Source organism: Pan troglodytes, chromosome 6, assembly GCF_028858775.2.
Source record: "Pan troglodytes isolate AG18354 chromosome 6, NHGRI_mPanTro3-v2.0_pri, whole genome shotgun sequence".
NCBI classification, from domain to species: Eukaryota; Metazoa; Chordata; class Mammalia; order Primates; family Hominidae; genus Pan; species Pan troglodytes.
The window spans coordinates 40,049,027-40,065,100 of record NC_072404.2 but is presented as its reverse complement, the minus strand read 5'-3'; the positions used below and the strand labels follow the sequence as shown (position 1 = coordinate 40,065,100).

Genomic DNA, 16,074 nt, shown 5'->3' with positions numbered 1-16,074 from the left:
TTACTGTCTGGAACACAACACATGGCAAGCCTAGCAGGCAGGAAGGTTAGAATATGTTGAGAGGCACTGCATAAGAAGTCTTCACTCCCTCTCCAAGGGACACAATAGTGAAACCCACCAGTCCCTGCATTCAGCTCAAGCCCAGGATTTGTGGCAATGTCTGGTTCTTTTTTGCAGACCAAGACATAGCTCCTCTTGGTCTGGCAATCTAGGAACAAAATGACAAATTATTGGCCCCTCTCTGCCACCCCCTCACCTGCTGGAGCAGGGAAAGGATTACTGCACCATAATTTTCATTCAAAAAATGGAAAGCAATGATGCTACAGCTCTTGGTCCATCACAGTTAAGGAATTACTCTGGGCAGACATAGGAAGAGTTTCTATTGGGGAGACAGTGTCCTTGATTGTGTTCTGATTCCAATCTGTGCTGGAAGTCCATTGTCCACCAACCTCAGGGGTCCTTGGATCCTTCTGGGAGGAGCCTCCTTGTCCATTATTCTTCTTCTCCATGTCTAAAGTGGGGGTTGGGGAACAAGCCCTCATTTGGGGGCCATAGTTTTTGAGGCCTGCTTCCTGCTTATGAATGTTTGGAGGTCCAAGATGGATGTAAGTCTTCAACAATTGGAGGCTGCTCAGGCTTGCAGTTTCTCTAGCAATATGGTTTCCTCAAAAACTTAGTAGACAGTGGTTGCTTTGGCAGCATATAAACTAAAATTGGAACCATACAGAGAAGATTAACATGGCTCTTGAGCAAGGATGACATGCAAATTCATGAAACATTTAATATTTTTTAATAATAAAAATTTAGTAGATTTATAATTGATTTGCTTCCAGTGATTCCCCTCCCACTTCATTACTGTGCCCTGTGTCAGTAGCCAGACCTAAAATGCTTTCCTGGACATGGGCTTTTTACAGGGTGAACACACTTCCTGATTTAACCAGAGATAAGGGGTTCCCTAGAACCTGGGGCTTTCAGTTTATTGGTCAGCCTACTTTTTCATGTCCACATATTTCTACTTTTCCTTCATCCCATACTTCTCCCTCTCTCAATCTCATGGCTGCTACCTTGAGGCTATCTGGAGCAATCCATGGGAAGACCACACCTTGCAAAATATTAACAGGTTTACTATTATTATTAAACTGGTTACTATTTATTAATAGTTTGAGAGATAACATTACTCAAGCATTTCTAAACTTTATCTTTTGTTATTTGGCTTTTCTAACACTGGCAAATTTCTAAACCTTCTCTATTACTATTCTCTTTCATTTCTGCTTGTTCATCTACCAATTCTTCTGGAGCTCATCTTTCTAGAATCTTACCTTGTTAACTGCAGCCCATAATAGCCAATGCAGATTACCACTATGAATAGCTAAAATGCTTTCTAACCATGTCTAGAGTCAGAAGACATGTGACTCACCCCCTCAGTTATCACAGACAACAATTTTCTTTTGCCTCTCTGTGTGGCAAGAATCATGGTCTTTCTGGCCTCTGGTTTGGTTTTCTTGCTTGTGACCATTTAACTATTCAGCTGATGCCTGCTATTTTGGGGATCTTTATGGCAGCATTCCACTTAAACACATCAATTTCTACCTTCGTTAGAGTAGAGAAGGCAAATAGCCATATCGGACACTCCCCAAATCTCAGTTACTTAATAATTTTCTTCCTCATTCATGTCATGGACTGATGCTGGTCAAATGACTGTTCCCCAAGTGCTGGCTCAGAGATTTAGATCTCTTCCACTATGTCATTTCACCACCTTGGATTCAAAGAGTCAGTGTACAGTGGGAGACAGGATGCAGGAGGCACAGCAGGCATTTAACTGCATCCACTTTAAAGGGACACACATTCCTTCAGCTCAGATTCCATTGGCCAGACAATAGCAAAAGAAGCCAGAATGTAGTGGGGACATGAATATCAAAAATCATACATGGAGTCTCCTCTCCTCCTATAGCACAATGAGATGGGCCTTGGCTCTGTCTACTCCTGAGGTTCAGACCTCTACTCTCTCCCTACATTCCATGATGAAGAATTCCTTTTTCTCATTCATAATTGCTACTATTATTCCCCATCTCTCAGTGCTCCTCTTAGCCAATTATACCTGTGGAGTAGGTATAATTGTCTGTCTGCTTAGGTTCTCCTTCCTTAGATACATCAATGATGATATTATAAGGCCTTTCTATTTTAGAGGATCTCTACTAATCACTAAAAATCACAGAAGACATCACAGAAGCAGCCATGTGCAGACAAAGTCCTGGGAGCCTTAAAAATGTCTACAAGCTTGATCCTGGTCCATAGCTCTTCACTTAACATTGAAGCTGACTATTGGGAAGCCCCCTGGACTTGTACTCTGAACTATTGTTCACGAAGGAAGATGCTATCAGATTTCTTCCTTTTCAATATGAAAGGTGTGTAAAAGTAGAGCTTTAAATGACTGCCAGAGAACTCCCTTGAGCAGCTTTTGCATGAGTATGTAACACAATGCTGCTTTAACAAATGGATTCCAATCTGCTGCCCATGGTGATAATAGCTCACTTTCACTGAGCTGAGCTTTTTCTATCCTCCAGGCATCCTCCTAAGTGTTTTACATTTTTAAACCTATTTAATATTCATAGAACTGTCTATGTTATAAACTATTATTATCCCACTTCACAGATTTTTTAAAATGAGGCACAGAAATGATAAGCAGCTTGCCCAAGTTCATATAGCTAGTAAGTTGGTAGAAGTAGAAGTGATATCCTACTGCAGAGTCCATACTTATAACCATGTAACAAGCTGCCATAGTATCAGTGCAAAACTTTTAAAAATGGGAGGATTAATTTCCCTTCATACTTCTTTTCTTGGCCAGTTTGAAGAAAAGGGGATTATCCATCATGCTTGGGTCTGCTGCTTTCTCAAAAATAACTTAAATAGTCTTTCCTCTGAGGTCACCTCTCAAATCTTGAAGCATCTATACTTCTTTAGCTCTTATAAAATTTCAAATTAAATAACTTTTATATGCATATTTATTTTATGCCTGCTTCTACATTAGACCAACACTTCCCAATACTGGTCAAAGTGTGATCCTCAAGCTAGGTACAAAAAACTCATCTGGGTGCTCTTTAAAATGCCAATCCTTGGGTCCCACTACAGATTTACTGAATCAGAATCTTCAGGAATTGGATTCAGGAAATTATTATTTAAGCAATGCCATAGGTGATTCTTAGGCACGCTAAAATCTGATTATTACTGCTTTAGACAAGTGTTTCTGAAATGTGGTCCACAAACCAGCAGCAAGAGCATCACCTGGAAACTTGCTAGAAATTCAAACTCTTCAGCCCCACCCAGAACTACTGAATCAGTAACTCAAGGGATATAGCCCAGCATTCTGTGTTTTACCAAGCTTCCAGGTGATTCTGACAGGCTAAAGGATGAGAACAACTGCTCTAGACCATAATGACCTCAAACAGGTTTGTTTTCTTCCTGTATCACCAGCACCTGGCTAGCTCAATATCCAACATATAGTAGATAATAAATATTTGCTGAAGAATATGGATAATGAATAATCAGTTAAAATGGAACGCTAAGGAAATAATCCCACAACAGGAAAAAATCCTAGTATTGTGAGTCATTATGGATTTGTTCTGAAATCATCTAAATCTGACTGTCTACTTGGATCATACAGTGGAAAGATGCTTGCTTCTTACTCTCTCTCTCTCTCATTCTCTCTTTGCTCTTGCTAATAGCAGGTTAATGGATTCATCTGGACCATCAGTCATAACTTAGTATCTTTCTGCAATTTAGATAATAGCACCTTGCCTTTTTTTTTAATTTGATGGAGTGTGAGGAATATGGAAAGTTAATATGAAATTAATTTTATAAGTCATTCACAAATTTGAAAAGCCTGGGGTCACTGCATGTGCAAAAATTCCTGTACCATAAAATGATATCTGATTTAGAAACAGATTAAATCCTTACATAGCATTAGGCAGTAGGGGGAAAAAAGGAGATAGGTTTAAAATACTAGTTCAAGCCTATAATATACAATATGCCAAAATATTATATATATAGTGTGGGTATATACATACACACAAACAAGACACTAAACATTTATTTTATATATGCAATATGTGCATATGTATGTGTATATGTAGATAGATAGACACACAAAAATGTTTTGTAAAAATAAATGAGCACATCTTGATCAGGTACAATATGGAGTAGATGCAGTTCAACCTATTCTTCTCACTAATTACAGTAAAAATCCCTGGACATTATATGTAAAGCAAATATAAGAAGACTGATAAGTAGAGAGAAAATGGCAGAACACATGGGGACCTTGACAGCTGAGGAAATACATGGTACCAGAAATCCCATCACCAGTGGAAAGTAACCAGGAACTTCCCCCACTCCTGGGGTGGTAATGGAGGCCCAAAGGAGAACCTGAACTTTCACCACACCTGGCAGGAACAAAGGGAGACAGACCTCTTTCTCCACCTCTCTAGTGTCAGAGGAAGACTTCTAAAACAGATATTTAAATAAGATCAACAATCTTGTAACATAATAGCCAGGATGTCCAGAATACAATAGGAAATCACTTTCACACTAAGAACAAGAAAAATCCCAACTTGAATGACAAAAGACAATTAACAGATGACAACACTAAGATTATACGGAAGTTAACATTATCTCACAAGGATTTTAAAGCAGCCATCATTAAAAATGCTTAATGAGTAATTACAAATACACTTGAAACAAATGCAAAAGAATAAGATCTCAGCAAATAAAGGGAAGACATAAAAAAGAACCAAATGAACAATTTAGAATTAAATAATACAGCAACCAAATTACAAAACCTCAATGGGTAGATTCAACAGCAGAATAAAGAGGGCAAAGGAAGAATCAGTAAACTGAAAAATAGAACAATAAAAATTACCTAATCTAAATAACAAAGAGAAAATAGCTGGAATAAAATTAACAAAGACTCAGAAATCTGTGGTCTATAAAAAGGATCTAATATTTTTTTCATTAGAGTTCCAGAAAAAATAGAAAACAGAAGGGGATGAAAACAATATTCAAAGAAATGACCAAACACTTCTCCAATTTGGTGTCTTACTCTGTTTTGTGTTGCTATAACAGAAATGCAAACTTGATACTGGGTAATTTACAAAGAACAGAATTTATTTGTTACAGTTCTAGAGGTTGAGGAGTCCAAGATCAAGGCCAGGATCTGGTGATGGCCTTCTTACTGTGTCCTCACAAAGCAAAATGCAGAAGGGCACAAGAGAACAAATGTATTCCCATAAGCCCTTTCTGTGGTACCATTAATCCATTTATGAGGGTAGAGCCTTCATTTCCTAAACACTGCTCAGAAGGTCCCACTTTCCAACACTATTGCACTGAAAGTTAAGTTTCCAACACATGAATTCTGAGGGACACATTCAGACTATAGTGTTTGATAATGACATAAATGTAGATGTAAAAAGCTGACTCATCTCAGTTAGGATAAATCCAAAGAATTACACAGCAAGATACACTATAGTTAAATTTCTGAAAACTAGACTACAGGGGAAAACCAACTCAAATGACAGCAGATTTGTCATCAGAAGTGAACAAGAGAAAGTGACACAATAATTTGCAGGTATTTAAAGAAAAGAGCTGTTAACCCAAAATTCCATATCCAGCAAAATTATTCTTCAGACATGAAGGAGAAATCAAGACATTCTCAAATGAAGGAAAACTAAGAGAATTTGTCACTACAGACCTACTGGGGAAAAAAATGGTACCAGGAATTTCTTGAAACAGAAAGGAAAGGGTAAAAGAAGTAATCTAGAAACATCATTTAAGAATAAAAATACAATGGCAGGGCCCAGCACAGTGGCTCACTCCTGTAATCCCAGCACTTTGGGAGGCCAAGGCAGGTGGATCACCTGGGGTCAGGAGTTAGAGACCAGCCTGCCCAACATAGTGAAACCCCATGTCTACTAGAAATACAAAAAATTAGCCGGGTGTGGTGGCAGGTGCCTGTAATTCCAGCTACTTGGAAGGCTGAGGCAGGAGAATCGCTTGAACCCAGGAGGCAGAGGTTGTGCCGTTGCACTCCAGCCTGGGCAACAAGAGTGAGACACCTTCTCAAATAAATAAATAAATAAAAGTTAGAAAATGGCAAGTGTAAATATGAGTAAGTACCATAGACTTTTCTTTTCTTTGGTTTTTTAAATTGTGTGATGTTTGATGCAAAAACTATAACATTATTTTATATGGTTATCAATATATTTAGAGGAAATAGCTAAGGCAATTATGTTATGAACAAGAAAGGGTAAAGGAATTTAAAGTGAAGTAAGGTTTCTACAGTTTACAAGAACTAGCAAAATGTCAATATCAATAGACTCTGATAAGTTATGTATGTATAACAAAATACCTAGAGAAATTACTTTAAATTTGTATATAAAGAGATGTGCTAAAATACACTATTAGTAAGTTAAAAAAATATTCAATCCACAGGAAGACAGAAAAAAGAAAAACATGAAATGGCAAATCAAATTATAAGCTGCCTATAAGAACCTTATTTTAAATACAGCAATATAAGCAGATTGAAAGAAAAGACAGCATTTTCTGTAATAGCCCCAAACTGAAAACAATAAAAAAGTGAATGGTTAAATGTCCCTGAAAAGATGAATGGTTAAACAAACTGTGGTGTGTCCACACTATGGAATACTACTCAGTAAGAAAAAGGAGAAAACTATTGATACATACAACAATTTAGATAGATCCCAAGGATATTATGTTGAGTGAGAAAAAGCCAATTCCAAAGGACACATACTGTATGATTCTATTAGTATGATATTCTTGAAATTAAAAAGATTATAGAAATGAAAAACCAATTAGTGTTTGCCAATAGCTCGTAATGAGGATTGAGAGAATTAGTGAGTGTGACTGTAGGAGGGTAGCAAAAAAGAGCTCTTCATGGTAATGGAAAATTCTGTATTTTGTTTTCTTTCTGGTTACATGCATTTGTGTATGTGATAAGATGGTATAGAATTGTAAAGAAACATTGTAACAATACTAATTTCCAAGTTCTGATGTTGTACCACAGTCATGTAAAAATAATCATAGAAAGAAATGAATAAGGGTACAAGGTACTTCTCTGTACTAATTTTGAAACTTCTTATGAGTTTATAATTCTTTAAAACCAAAAAGTTAAATAAAAAACAAATTATCATAGTTTATGTATATTTTTATTTGCTATCTTTCTTTGAATTTTTTATTGTGGGAAATACACAATACTAAATTTATCATTTTAAGCATCTGAAGTCTACAATTCAGTGGCATTAAGTCCATTCGCAATGTTGTCCAACCATCACCACTATCCATTTCTAGAATTTTTTATCAGCCTAATCAGAAACTCTGTGCAGATTAAATGATATCTCTTTTCTATCCCTTCCACCCAGGCCCAGTTAACTTCTATTATGCTGTCTCTGTAAATAATTTGCCTACTCTACATATATCATATAAGTTTATTCATACAATATTTTCTTTTTATGTCTGGCTTATTTCACCTAGCATAATGTTTTCAAGGTTGATATATGCTGCAGCTCAATTTAGAATTTCAATGTTTTAAGACTAATATTCTACTATATGAACATGCCACATTTTATTTATTGATTTATCTGTTGATGGGTAGTTGGGATGTTTTTACCTTTTGACTATTGAGAATAATGCTACAATGTTTTAAAAACTGCATAGCAAAGGAAACAAAGTGAAGAGACAACTTGCAGAAGCTCAGATCACTAAATAGGAAAAAGAATCTCATAAATCCAATTTTAAAATGTGCAAAAGATTTGAATAGACATTTCTCAAAAGAAGACATACAAATGGCAAACAGACATATGAAAAGGTGCTCAAAATCATTGATCATCCGATAAATGGAAATCAAAACTATAATGAGATAACATCTCACCCCAGTTAAAATGGCTTATATCCAAAAGACAGGCAATAACAAATGCTGGTGAGGATGTGGAGAAAAAGGAACACTCATACACTGTTGGTGGTAATGTAAATTAATACAACCACTATGGAGAACAGCCTGGAGGTTCCTCAGAAAACTAAAAATAGAGCTACCATACAATCCAGTAATCCCACTGCTAAGTATATGCCCCAATGAAAGGAAATCAGAATATCGAAGAAATATCTGCACTCCCAAGTTTATTGCACCACTTAGATTTGGAAGCAACCTAAGTGTCCATCAACAGATGAATGGATAAAGAAAATGTAGTATATATACACAATGGAATACTATTCACCCATAAAAAAGAATAAGATCCTGTCATTTGCAACAACATGGATGGAACTAGAGGTTATTATGTTAAGTAAAATAAACCAGGTACAGAAAGACAAGCTGCATGATGTCACTTATTTGTGGAAGCTAAACATTAAAGCAATTGAACTCATGGAGATTGATATGGTTTGGCTGTGTCCCCTCCCAAGTTTCATCTTGAATTGTAGCTCTCATAATTCTCACATGTCATAAGAGAGACCCAGTGGGAGGTAATTGAATCATGGGGGTGGGTCTTTCCTTTGCTGTTCTCATGATAGTGAATAAGTCTTATGAGATCTAATGGTTTTATAAATGGGAGTTCCCCTGCACAAGCTCTCTTGCCTGCCTCCATGAAGATGTGCCTTTGCTCCTCCTTCACCTTCCACCATGATTGTGATGCCTACCCAGCCATATGGAACAGTGACTCTGATGGACCTCTTTTTCTTTTTAAATTACCCCATCTCAAGAATGTCTTTATTAGCAGCATGAGAACAGATTAATACAGAGATAGCGTGTAGAAGGATGGTTACCAGAGGCTGGGAAGGGTAGTGAGGAAGTAGGGGAGAAATGGGAATGGTTAATGGGCACAAAAAATAGTTAGAAAGAATGAATAAGACCTAGTTTTTGGTAGCACAACCACGTGACTGCAGTCAAAAATAATTTAATTGTACATTTTAAAATAATGAAGAGTATGATTGGATTGTTGTAACACAAAGGATAAATGCTTAAGGTAATGGATACCCCATTTACCCTGAAGTGATTATTATGCATGGCATACCTGTGTCAAAATATCTCCTGTAACCCATAAATATGTACACCTATGTACCCACAAAAATTAAAAAAACAAAAATAATGCTACTATGGACATTGTTGAAAAAATATCTGTTCGGGTCCCTGACTTTAATTCTTTTGTGTATGTACTTGGAAATGAAATTGTGGAGTCATAGGGTAATTCTGTTTAACTTTTTGAAGAACTACAATAGTTGTTTCCAAAGTGGCTGCACTATTTGATACTGCCACTAGCAGTGCACAAATATTCAGATTTTTCCATATCCTTGCCAACTCTTATTTTCCTTTCTTGAAATAAATAGTAACCATCTTAATGAGTGCAAAGTTGTAACTCGTTGTGATTTCGATTTGTATTTCCCTAATTTATTAGTGATGTTGAACATGTTCTTATTGGCCATTTGCTTACCTTCTTTGGAGAAATGTTTATTCTACTCCTTTGCCCATTTTTTAAATTGGGTGGTTTTACATTTTTCAGTTGTAAGAGTTCTTTATACGTTCTGGGTATTAATCCCTTATCAGATGGACAATTTGCAAATACTTTCTTCCATTCTGTGAGTTGTCATTTTACTCTCTGAATAGTGTTTTTTGAAGCATAAAAGCTTTTTAAATCTTGATGAAGTCTAATTCAGATATTTTTTCTTTGTTGCCTGTGCTTTTGGTGTCATATTCAATAAATTATTACCAAATTCAGTTTCACGAAGATTTACTCCCCTGTTTTGTGTTATAAGTTTTATAAATTTAGCTCCCATATGTAGGTCTATCTAGTTTTAGTTAACTTTTGTATATGGTGTAAAGTAAGAATCTAGCTTCATTCTTTTGCCTGTGGATAACGAGCATCCCCAGCAATATTTGTTGAAAAGATTGAGATTGCCTTTTCCCCACTGAATGGACACAGCACTCTTTTTGATATCATTTGACTATATATATTTGTGAGGGTTTGTTTCTAGGCTCTCAATTCTATTCCATTGGTCTATATGTCTGTCCTTGTACTAATACCACACTCTTGACTACTGTAGATTTGTAATGAATTTGAAAATCAGAGAGTGTGAATCCTCCAATATCTTTCTTCTTTTTCAAATTATTAGGCTTTTCAGGGTTCTTTCAGATTCCATGTAAATTTTAAGATAGGCTTTCCTATTTCTGCAAAAAAATTCATTGGGATTTTAATAAGGATCTCATTGACTGAACAGATCACTTTGGGTATTACCGTCGACTTACAAATATTGTCTTCCAGTTCATACATAGAGTATCTTTTCATTTACTCATGTCTTCCTTAATTTCTTTCAGCAATGCTTTGTAGCTTTTCCTTCTTGTTAAGTTTATTACCAAGTATTTTACTCTTTGTTATTCTGTTGGAAATAAAATTATTTTCTTGATTTTCTTTTCAGATTTTTCACTTAGTGTCTATATGCTATATTCTTAAACTTATACAATAAACACTATTCATGTCATTAAATGACTTTCAATAGTCTGACTTTTAACAGCTACATAAAGTCCTATTTGACCACAACATAATTCATTTATCCACTCTCTAATTTTGGCATTTAGTTGTTTGCAATTTTTTGCTAAAATATATAAATCTACAAAGAACATTTTGTTTAAAATTTTTGTTTACATCTTTCATTGTTTCCCTTTGGTAAATTTCTAGAACTAAAGTACTTAGGTAACAACATAAGCATTTAAAATATGATAGATGGATAACTAATGATATGTCATATATTTGTCTTCCAGGAAGAGTGTATCATCTCATGTCATCCCACAGTGAAGAAGAGTTATTGTCTGAATTCATCATACCTAGGGCTGTTTATTATCATTTCTAAATGTACCTTCCAATTTGAAAGTGAGAATATCTCTTTATTTCAATGAACAATTATTTTGTTTTTAATGAATAGAATAATTTTAATTCCTTATTGCCTATGTGTATTTCTTCTGTTAATTATGTATTAATACTTTATACATTTTTAATTGATATACTTTACATATGTGAATTGACATTTTTAATGTATCTTCTAAATATTATAATATATTTGAATATTAATGATATTAATCTGATGTTTGGGGCAGGTAAGCTGGCACATCTATATCATGCTCTAGGATAGATTGCTGCCTCAACCAACACTGCTTCTACAAAGCGCCTTTTCCTCCCTGTCCCTCTCTGGCAGAAGAGTGCCCATTACTGCCTCTAATCACCTGTGACAACTCCCAGCCCTTAGTCTCTCTTTTTTCTCACTCCTTCTTTTGTCTCACCTTCCTGTGAGCACTGGCAGCTGTCTTGGTTGTCTTAATCACATGAACACTACACAGAAACCTGTACAGAATCAGCACAACTTAGTACAATCAAATAGATTAATAATTCTCAAGATGTGGCTGGGTATATTTAGGGTAAGGGAGTCACAATTTCACAAATTTTCACCTTAACAGTAAGAAAAAAATGCCTTACATGTTATATGTTAAGTGAGATAGTAAAGGTTATTAAAATTAAAAAGACATAATTGAGAACTATTTGAATTTTGGTAAGATATTCAGTGAAATCACAATTTAAACAAACACAGAAAATTGGAATTCCCTTAATACCTAAAAATAGTGATTTATTTTCATCATATGATTAGTATTGTCTTGAATTGTCAAGTTTCAATTTCTGTTAATTTTTGCATCACAAATTACCATCATCCTATCTGGCTGTTTGATTGCTGATCATTTGTTTAACAATATATAAGAATGTATACTTAAATTAACATTGCTTTTTACGTATAATAATTTATTAAGCTCTAGCACTTCTGTGAGTGCAGAAACCATCTCCAGTTTTGCTCATTTTATCTGCATTCCGTAACACAGCTTCATATTCAAGAACCGCTCAGTAAATATTGGAGCAATAAATGAAACTATCTATATTTTAGTTCATGCCTTATAGCTGATGTTAACTATAGTGAACATTTGTTGTTTGGGACTCTCATCATTACTGCTTCGGAGTGTCACCCAATCGTGCAAGTCTTATGAAGAGGCAGAACTCTGCCGCTGACTTCTTAGCAAGGATTGTGGGCCCATGACTTAGGGTCTACAATCAGATGTGTCTGCCTGGGAATTTGACTCCCTGAGGAGTGGCATAAGGGTAGAGAAATGATCAAAAACTTTTTCATAATAGTCGTTGAATCTTCAGTGTTACAGCAGGAGCAGCAGCAATCTGAGAGTCTTGTGGTAATAAGCGCTAAAAATCCCATTCTTGTGCAATGGCCTTGACTATGTTTTAGGTTCTTTCTGTCTTTCTTTATTTTTTCTTTTTCTTTGTTTGCTATATAGTTATAATCATTTGAACCTTGCGTGTTTTATAAGCTTTATTCTCCAGTCTTTTTTCATCGTTCTTTAAATTTCCAAATATTCATCTAAAACATTCATTTTTATACTTACGCTAGTCTAAATGAGTTTCTATTTTTCACAATCAACAATCCTTATAGAAAAAAAAAAGATACTGGCAGTGGAATCCAAACAAAATACTTTCAGGGGAAAGGAAGAACTTGCTGTTGATTAAGTGAATTAATTAATACTATACCTAAAGTAAACTCTTAGTATTCACACATTCTAATCTTGCAATTGGTGGCATTCTGTAGCAAGCTATGCATTGAATTTTAAAAATTAAAAAATGCAGTTGTTAAAGACAATGCATTGTGTGACATCACTGCTCCTGCCATAGAAAGTGAACTTGAGCATGGGGCATACATGGACTCACAGTGGGAGAGTCCACTAAGACTGCCCAAGGAGTTCAGTCACCTGTAGTACCTGGCTTTCTTAAGTACTTTTTCCTAAAATGATTTGCCTGAAATGGAACTGGTGGTCAAGGCATCACTTCTTATATTCTCTTTTTTAATGATCGTTCCTCCACCTTATAAAATAAAGGCTGACCTCTCACATCCCATCCCCAATCTTCTTACTATGGTATATTGTACCAGATAATTGTAATAGTAATAATAATAGCAATAATACTTTTATAAAATAAAGGGACAAATAGAATAATTTTTAGAATCTAATCTGCCTTTAATCAAGGCACCATAAACCTGCAGAAAGCCTATTTGAATAGTATTTTCCTACCTCATAGATCGAAGTGTGGTGTTAGAAACTAGACACTTTGGCTCATCTTTGAATGTTAATTGACCTGCTTCTTCGATTCTGTAATGAAAGTAAAGAATTCTTTGCCCTGTGGAAAGATTTGTGACTAAAAGGCAAAAAGTGCATCAGAAAGAAATACTTTAGCCAGGTGACAAATTTTGGCAAGCTTGTCTGCCTAATTCCTCTATCTTCAAGTAAACTCAGAGGTAGAGATGATTTTTCATAAGGTCATACATTAACACACTAAGTTGAATTGAAAAATTAAATTATATTTCCTTTCTGACACAAAATAATTCTGATTTGACTGAGTACTTCACAACAAGATCTGACTTTACCAGGCTGGTTATATGACAGGAACATCCCATTAAGCGAATGAGCTGCATATGTCATTCTAAAGTTTAGTTTTAAAACATGTTTAAAAAGTTTGTGATAAGATAAAATATTGCATTGTCAACAACACTAAAATGATTTCTTTTCATTTTCCAAACTGTTCCAAATTCCTTTGGGTTAAACAAGTGCCTCAGGGTGAAAAAGTGATAGGAATATTCACCCGTCATTTTTAAGCCTACATAAAATCTTGAGAAAGTAAATGAATTTAATGATTGGATAACAAATTCTTTTGTTACAGTCAAATATTTTGACTATAAAAAATTGAAAGAACATCTAATCAAGTTGTCAACTGAGAGATCATTAAAATAATTTGTATAACAATTCAATACGTGTGTATGACATATAACTTGGAAAATGTTCAAATAACTGTGTGTGTTTACACATGTATACATACACACACAACTACAACAACAGCAATAATAAACCAAAAAACTTGTTGATATAAACGCTATACCATTCTGGTGGCAGTCAGGCTGATCCTAGTCAATATGCAACATTAGAGGCAAACTGATGATTAAATGATTTCCATACTGGTTGCTTAATAATCAATGCCTTGCTGCCTAGGTGCTGTTGCCTCTCTTCCAGGTTGATTTAGAGTTATATCCAGTCAGTGAAGTGGTGTTGTTGTGTGGGGTAAATACCCTGGGTTTGTTGTCTCGTGCCAAGAAGACTTAGGATATGGACACACACAAGGAGTGGGTTTAGGAGCAGAGGTTTAATAGGTGAAAGAAAGAGAAAGAACAGCTCTCTCCTTTCTAACAGACAGGGCTTCTAAAAGGAAAATCCGACCAGTGGCAGGGTGCTCCAGATTTTATAGGCAGGCTTGAGGAGGCAATGTCTGATTTACATAGGGCCCACAGATTGGTTCCATTAGATGTGACATTTACATAGTGCACAAGGAAGGTTGGCCATCCCACCCTAATCTTATTATGCAAGTGGACTTTCCACTTGGCCAGCACCATCTTGTCTGCTCCTTACTGTACACGTGGCTGGCAAAGAGAAGGGAAGATGGACCTGCAATTTTGAACATGCGTAGTCCCAGGTAGCCTTTTCCTGTTGGCACAGCTGCTGGTATTCACCTGTGAAAGCATCTAGCTTGCTTGTCTATGTCTGTAGCTCAATTTTACAGGCTTCTCTTTATTAGAAAAGAAAATGATTTGGGGGCTGTTTTTCATTAAAAGGAAAACCTTACCAAGGAATCCCATACCCTCACTATCCACCTAAGTAATTTCTTCTTAACTCCTATATCATCAGTACTAGTACTGTGCCAGTTATTAAATATGTTTGATATTGATATGGTTTGGCTCTGTGTCCCCACCCAAATCTCATCTAGAATTGTAATCCTCATATGTCTTGGGAGGGACCGGATGGGAGCCGATTGGATTATGGGGGCAATTTCCCCCATGCTGTTCTTGTGATAGTGAGGGAATTCTTACAAGAGCTGATGGTTTTTAAAAGTGTTTGCAAGTTCCCCCTTCTCAGCTCTTCTCTCTCTTGCTGCGTTGTGAAGAAGGTGCTTGCTTCTTCATTGCCTTTTGTCATAATTTTACGTTTCCTAAAGCCTCCCCAGCTATGTGGAACTATGATTCAATTAAATTACCCAGTCTCAGGGAAGTTCTTTATAGCAGTGTGAAAACAGACTAATACAGAAAATTGGTACAAGTAGAGTGAGGGTTCTGCTGTAATGATAACCTGAAAATGTGGAAGCAACTTTGGAACTGGCTAATGGGAAGAGGCTGGAACAGTTTGGAGGGGTCGGAAGACAGGAAGATGTGGGAAAGTTTGGAACTTCCTAGAGACTTGTCAAATGGTTTTGACCGAAATACTGATAGTGATGTGGACAATAAAGTTCAGGCTGAGGTGGTCTCAGAGGGAGATGAGGAACTTCTTGGGAACTGGAGCAAAGGCCATTCTTGCTATGCTTTAGCAAAGAGACTGGCAGCATTTTGCCCCTGCCCTAGAGATCTGTGGAACTTTGAATTTGAGAGAGATGATCTGAAATTAGAACTTACGTTTAAAAGAAAAGCAGAGCATGAAAGCTTGGAGAATGTGTACGCTGATGATGCAGTAGAAAAGAAAAACCCATTTTCTGGGGAGAAATCTAAGCCAGCTACAGAAATGTACCTAAGTAACAAGGAGATGAATGTTAGTCACCACAACAATGGAAAAATGTTTCCAGGGCATGTCAGAGATCTTGGCAACAGCCCTTCCCATCACAGGCCCAGAGAGAGGCCTAGGAGGAAAAATGGTTTTGTGGGCTTGGCCCAGGGCCCAACTGCTGTATGCAGCCTCTGAACTTGGTGCCCTCCATCCCAGCCACTCCAGCTCCTGTAGCTAAAAGAGGCCACAGTACAGCTTAGGCTTCCTAAAGAGGTGCTTCAGAGGGTGCAAGACCCAAGCCTTGGTGGCTACATGTGTTATTGGCCCTGCAGGGGCACAGAAGTCAAGAATTGAAGTTTGGGAACCTCCACCTATATTTCAGAGGATGTATGGACATGCCT

The 16,074-nt window shown here is 36.3% G+C and overlaps 1 non-coding gene across 1 annotated transcript; it reads left to right on the top strand.

Annotated features, from left to right (window-relative positions):
* Positions 1-687: 687 nt before the first annotated feature.
* Positions 688-790, top strand: LOC112209988 (U6 spliceosomal RNA). The gene has a single exon (XR_002937636.1). It is a non-coding gene; the product is annotated as a U6 spliceosomal RNA (small nuclear RNA).
* The last annotated feature ends 15,284 nt before the right edge of the window (positions 791-16,074 follow it).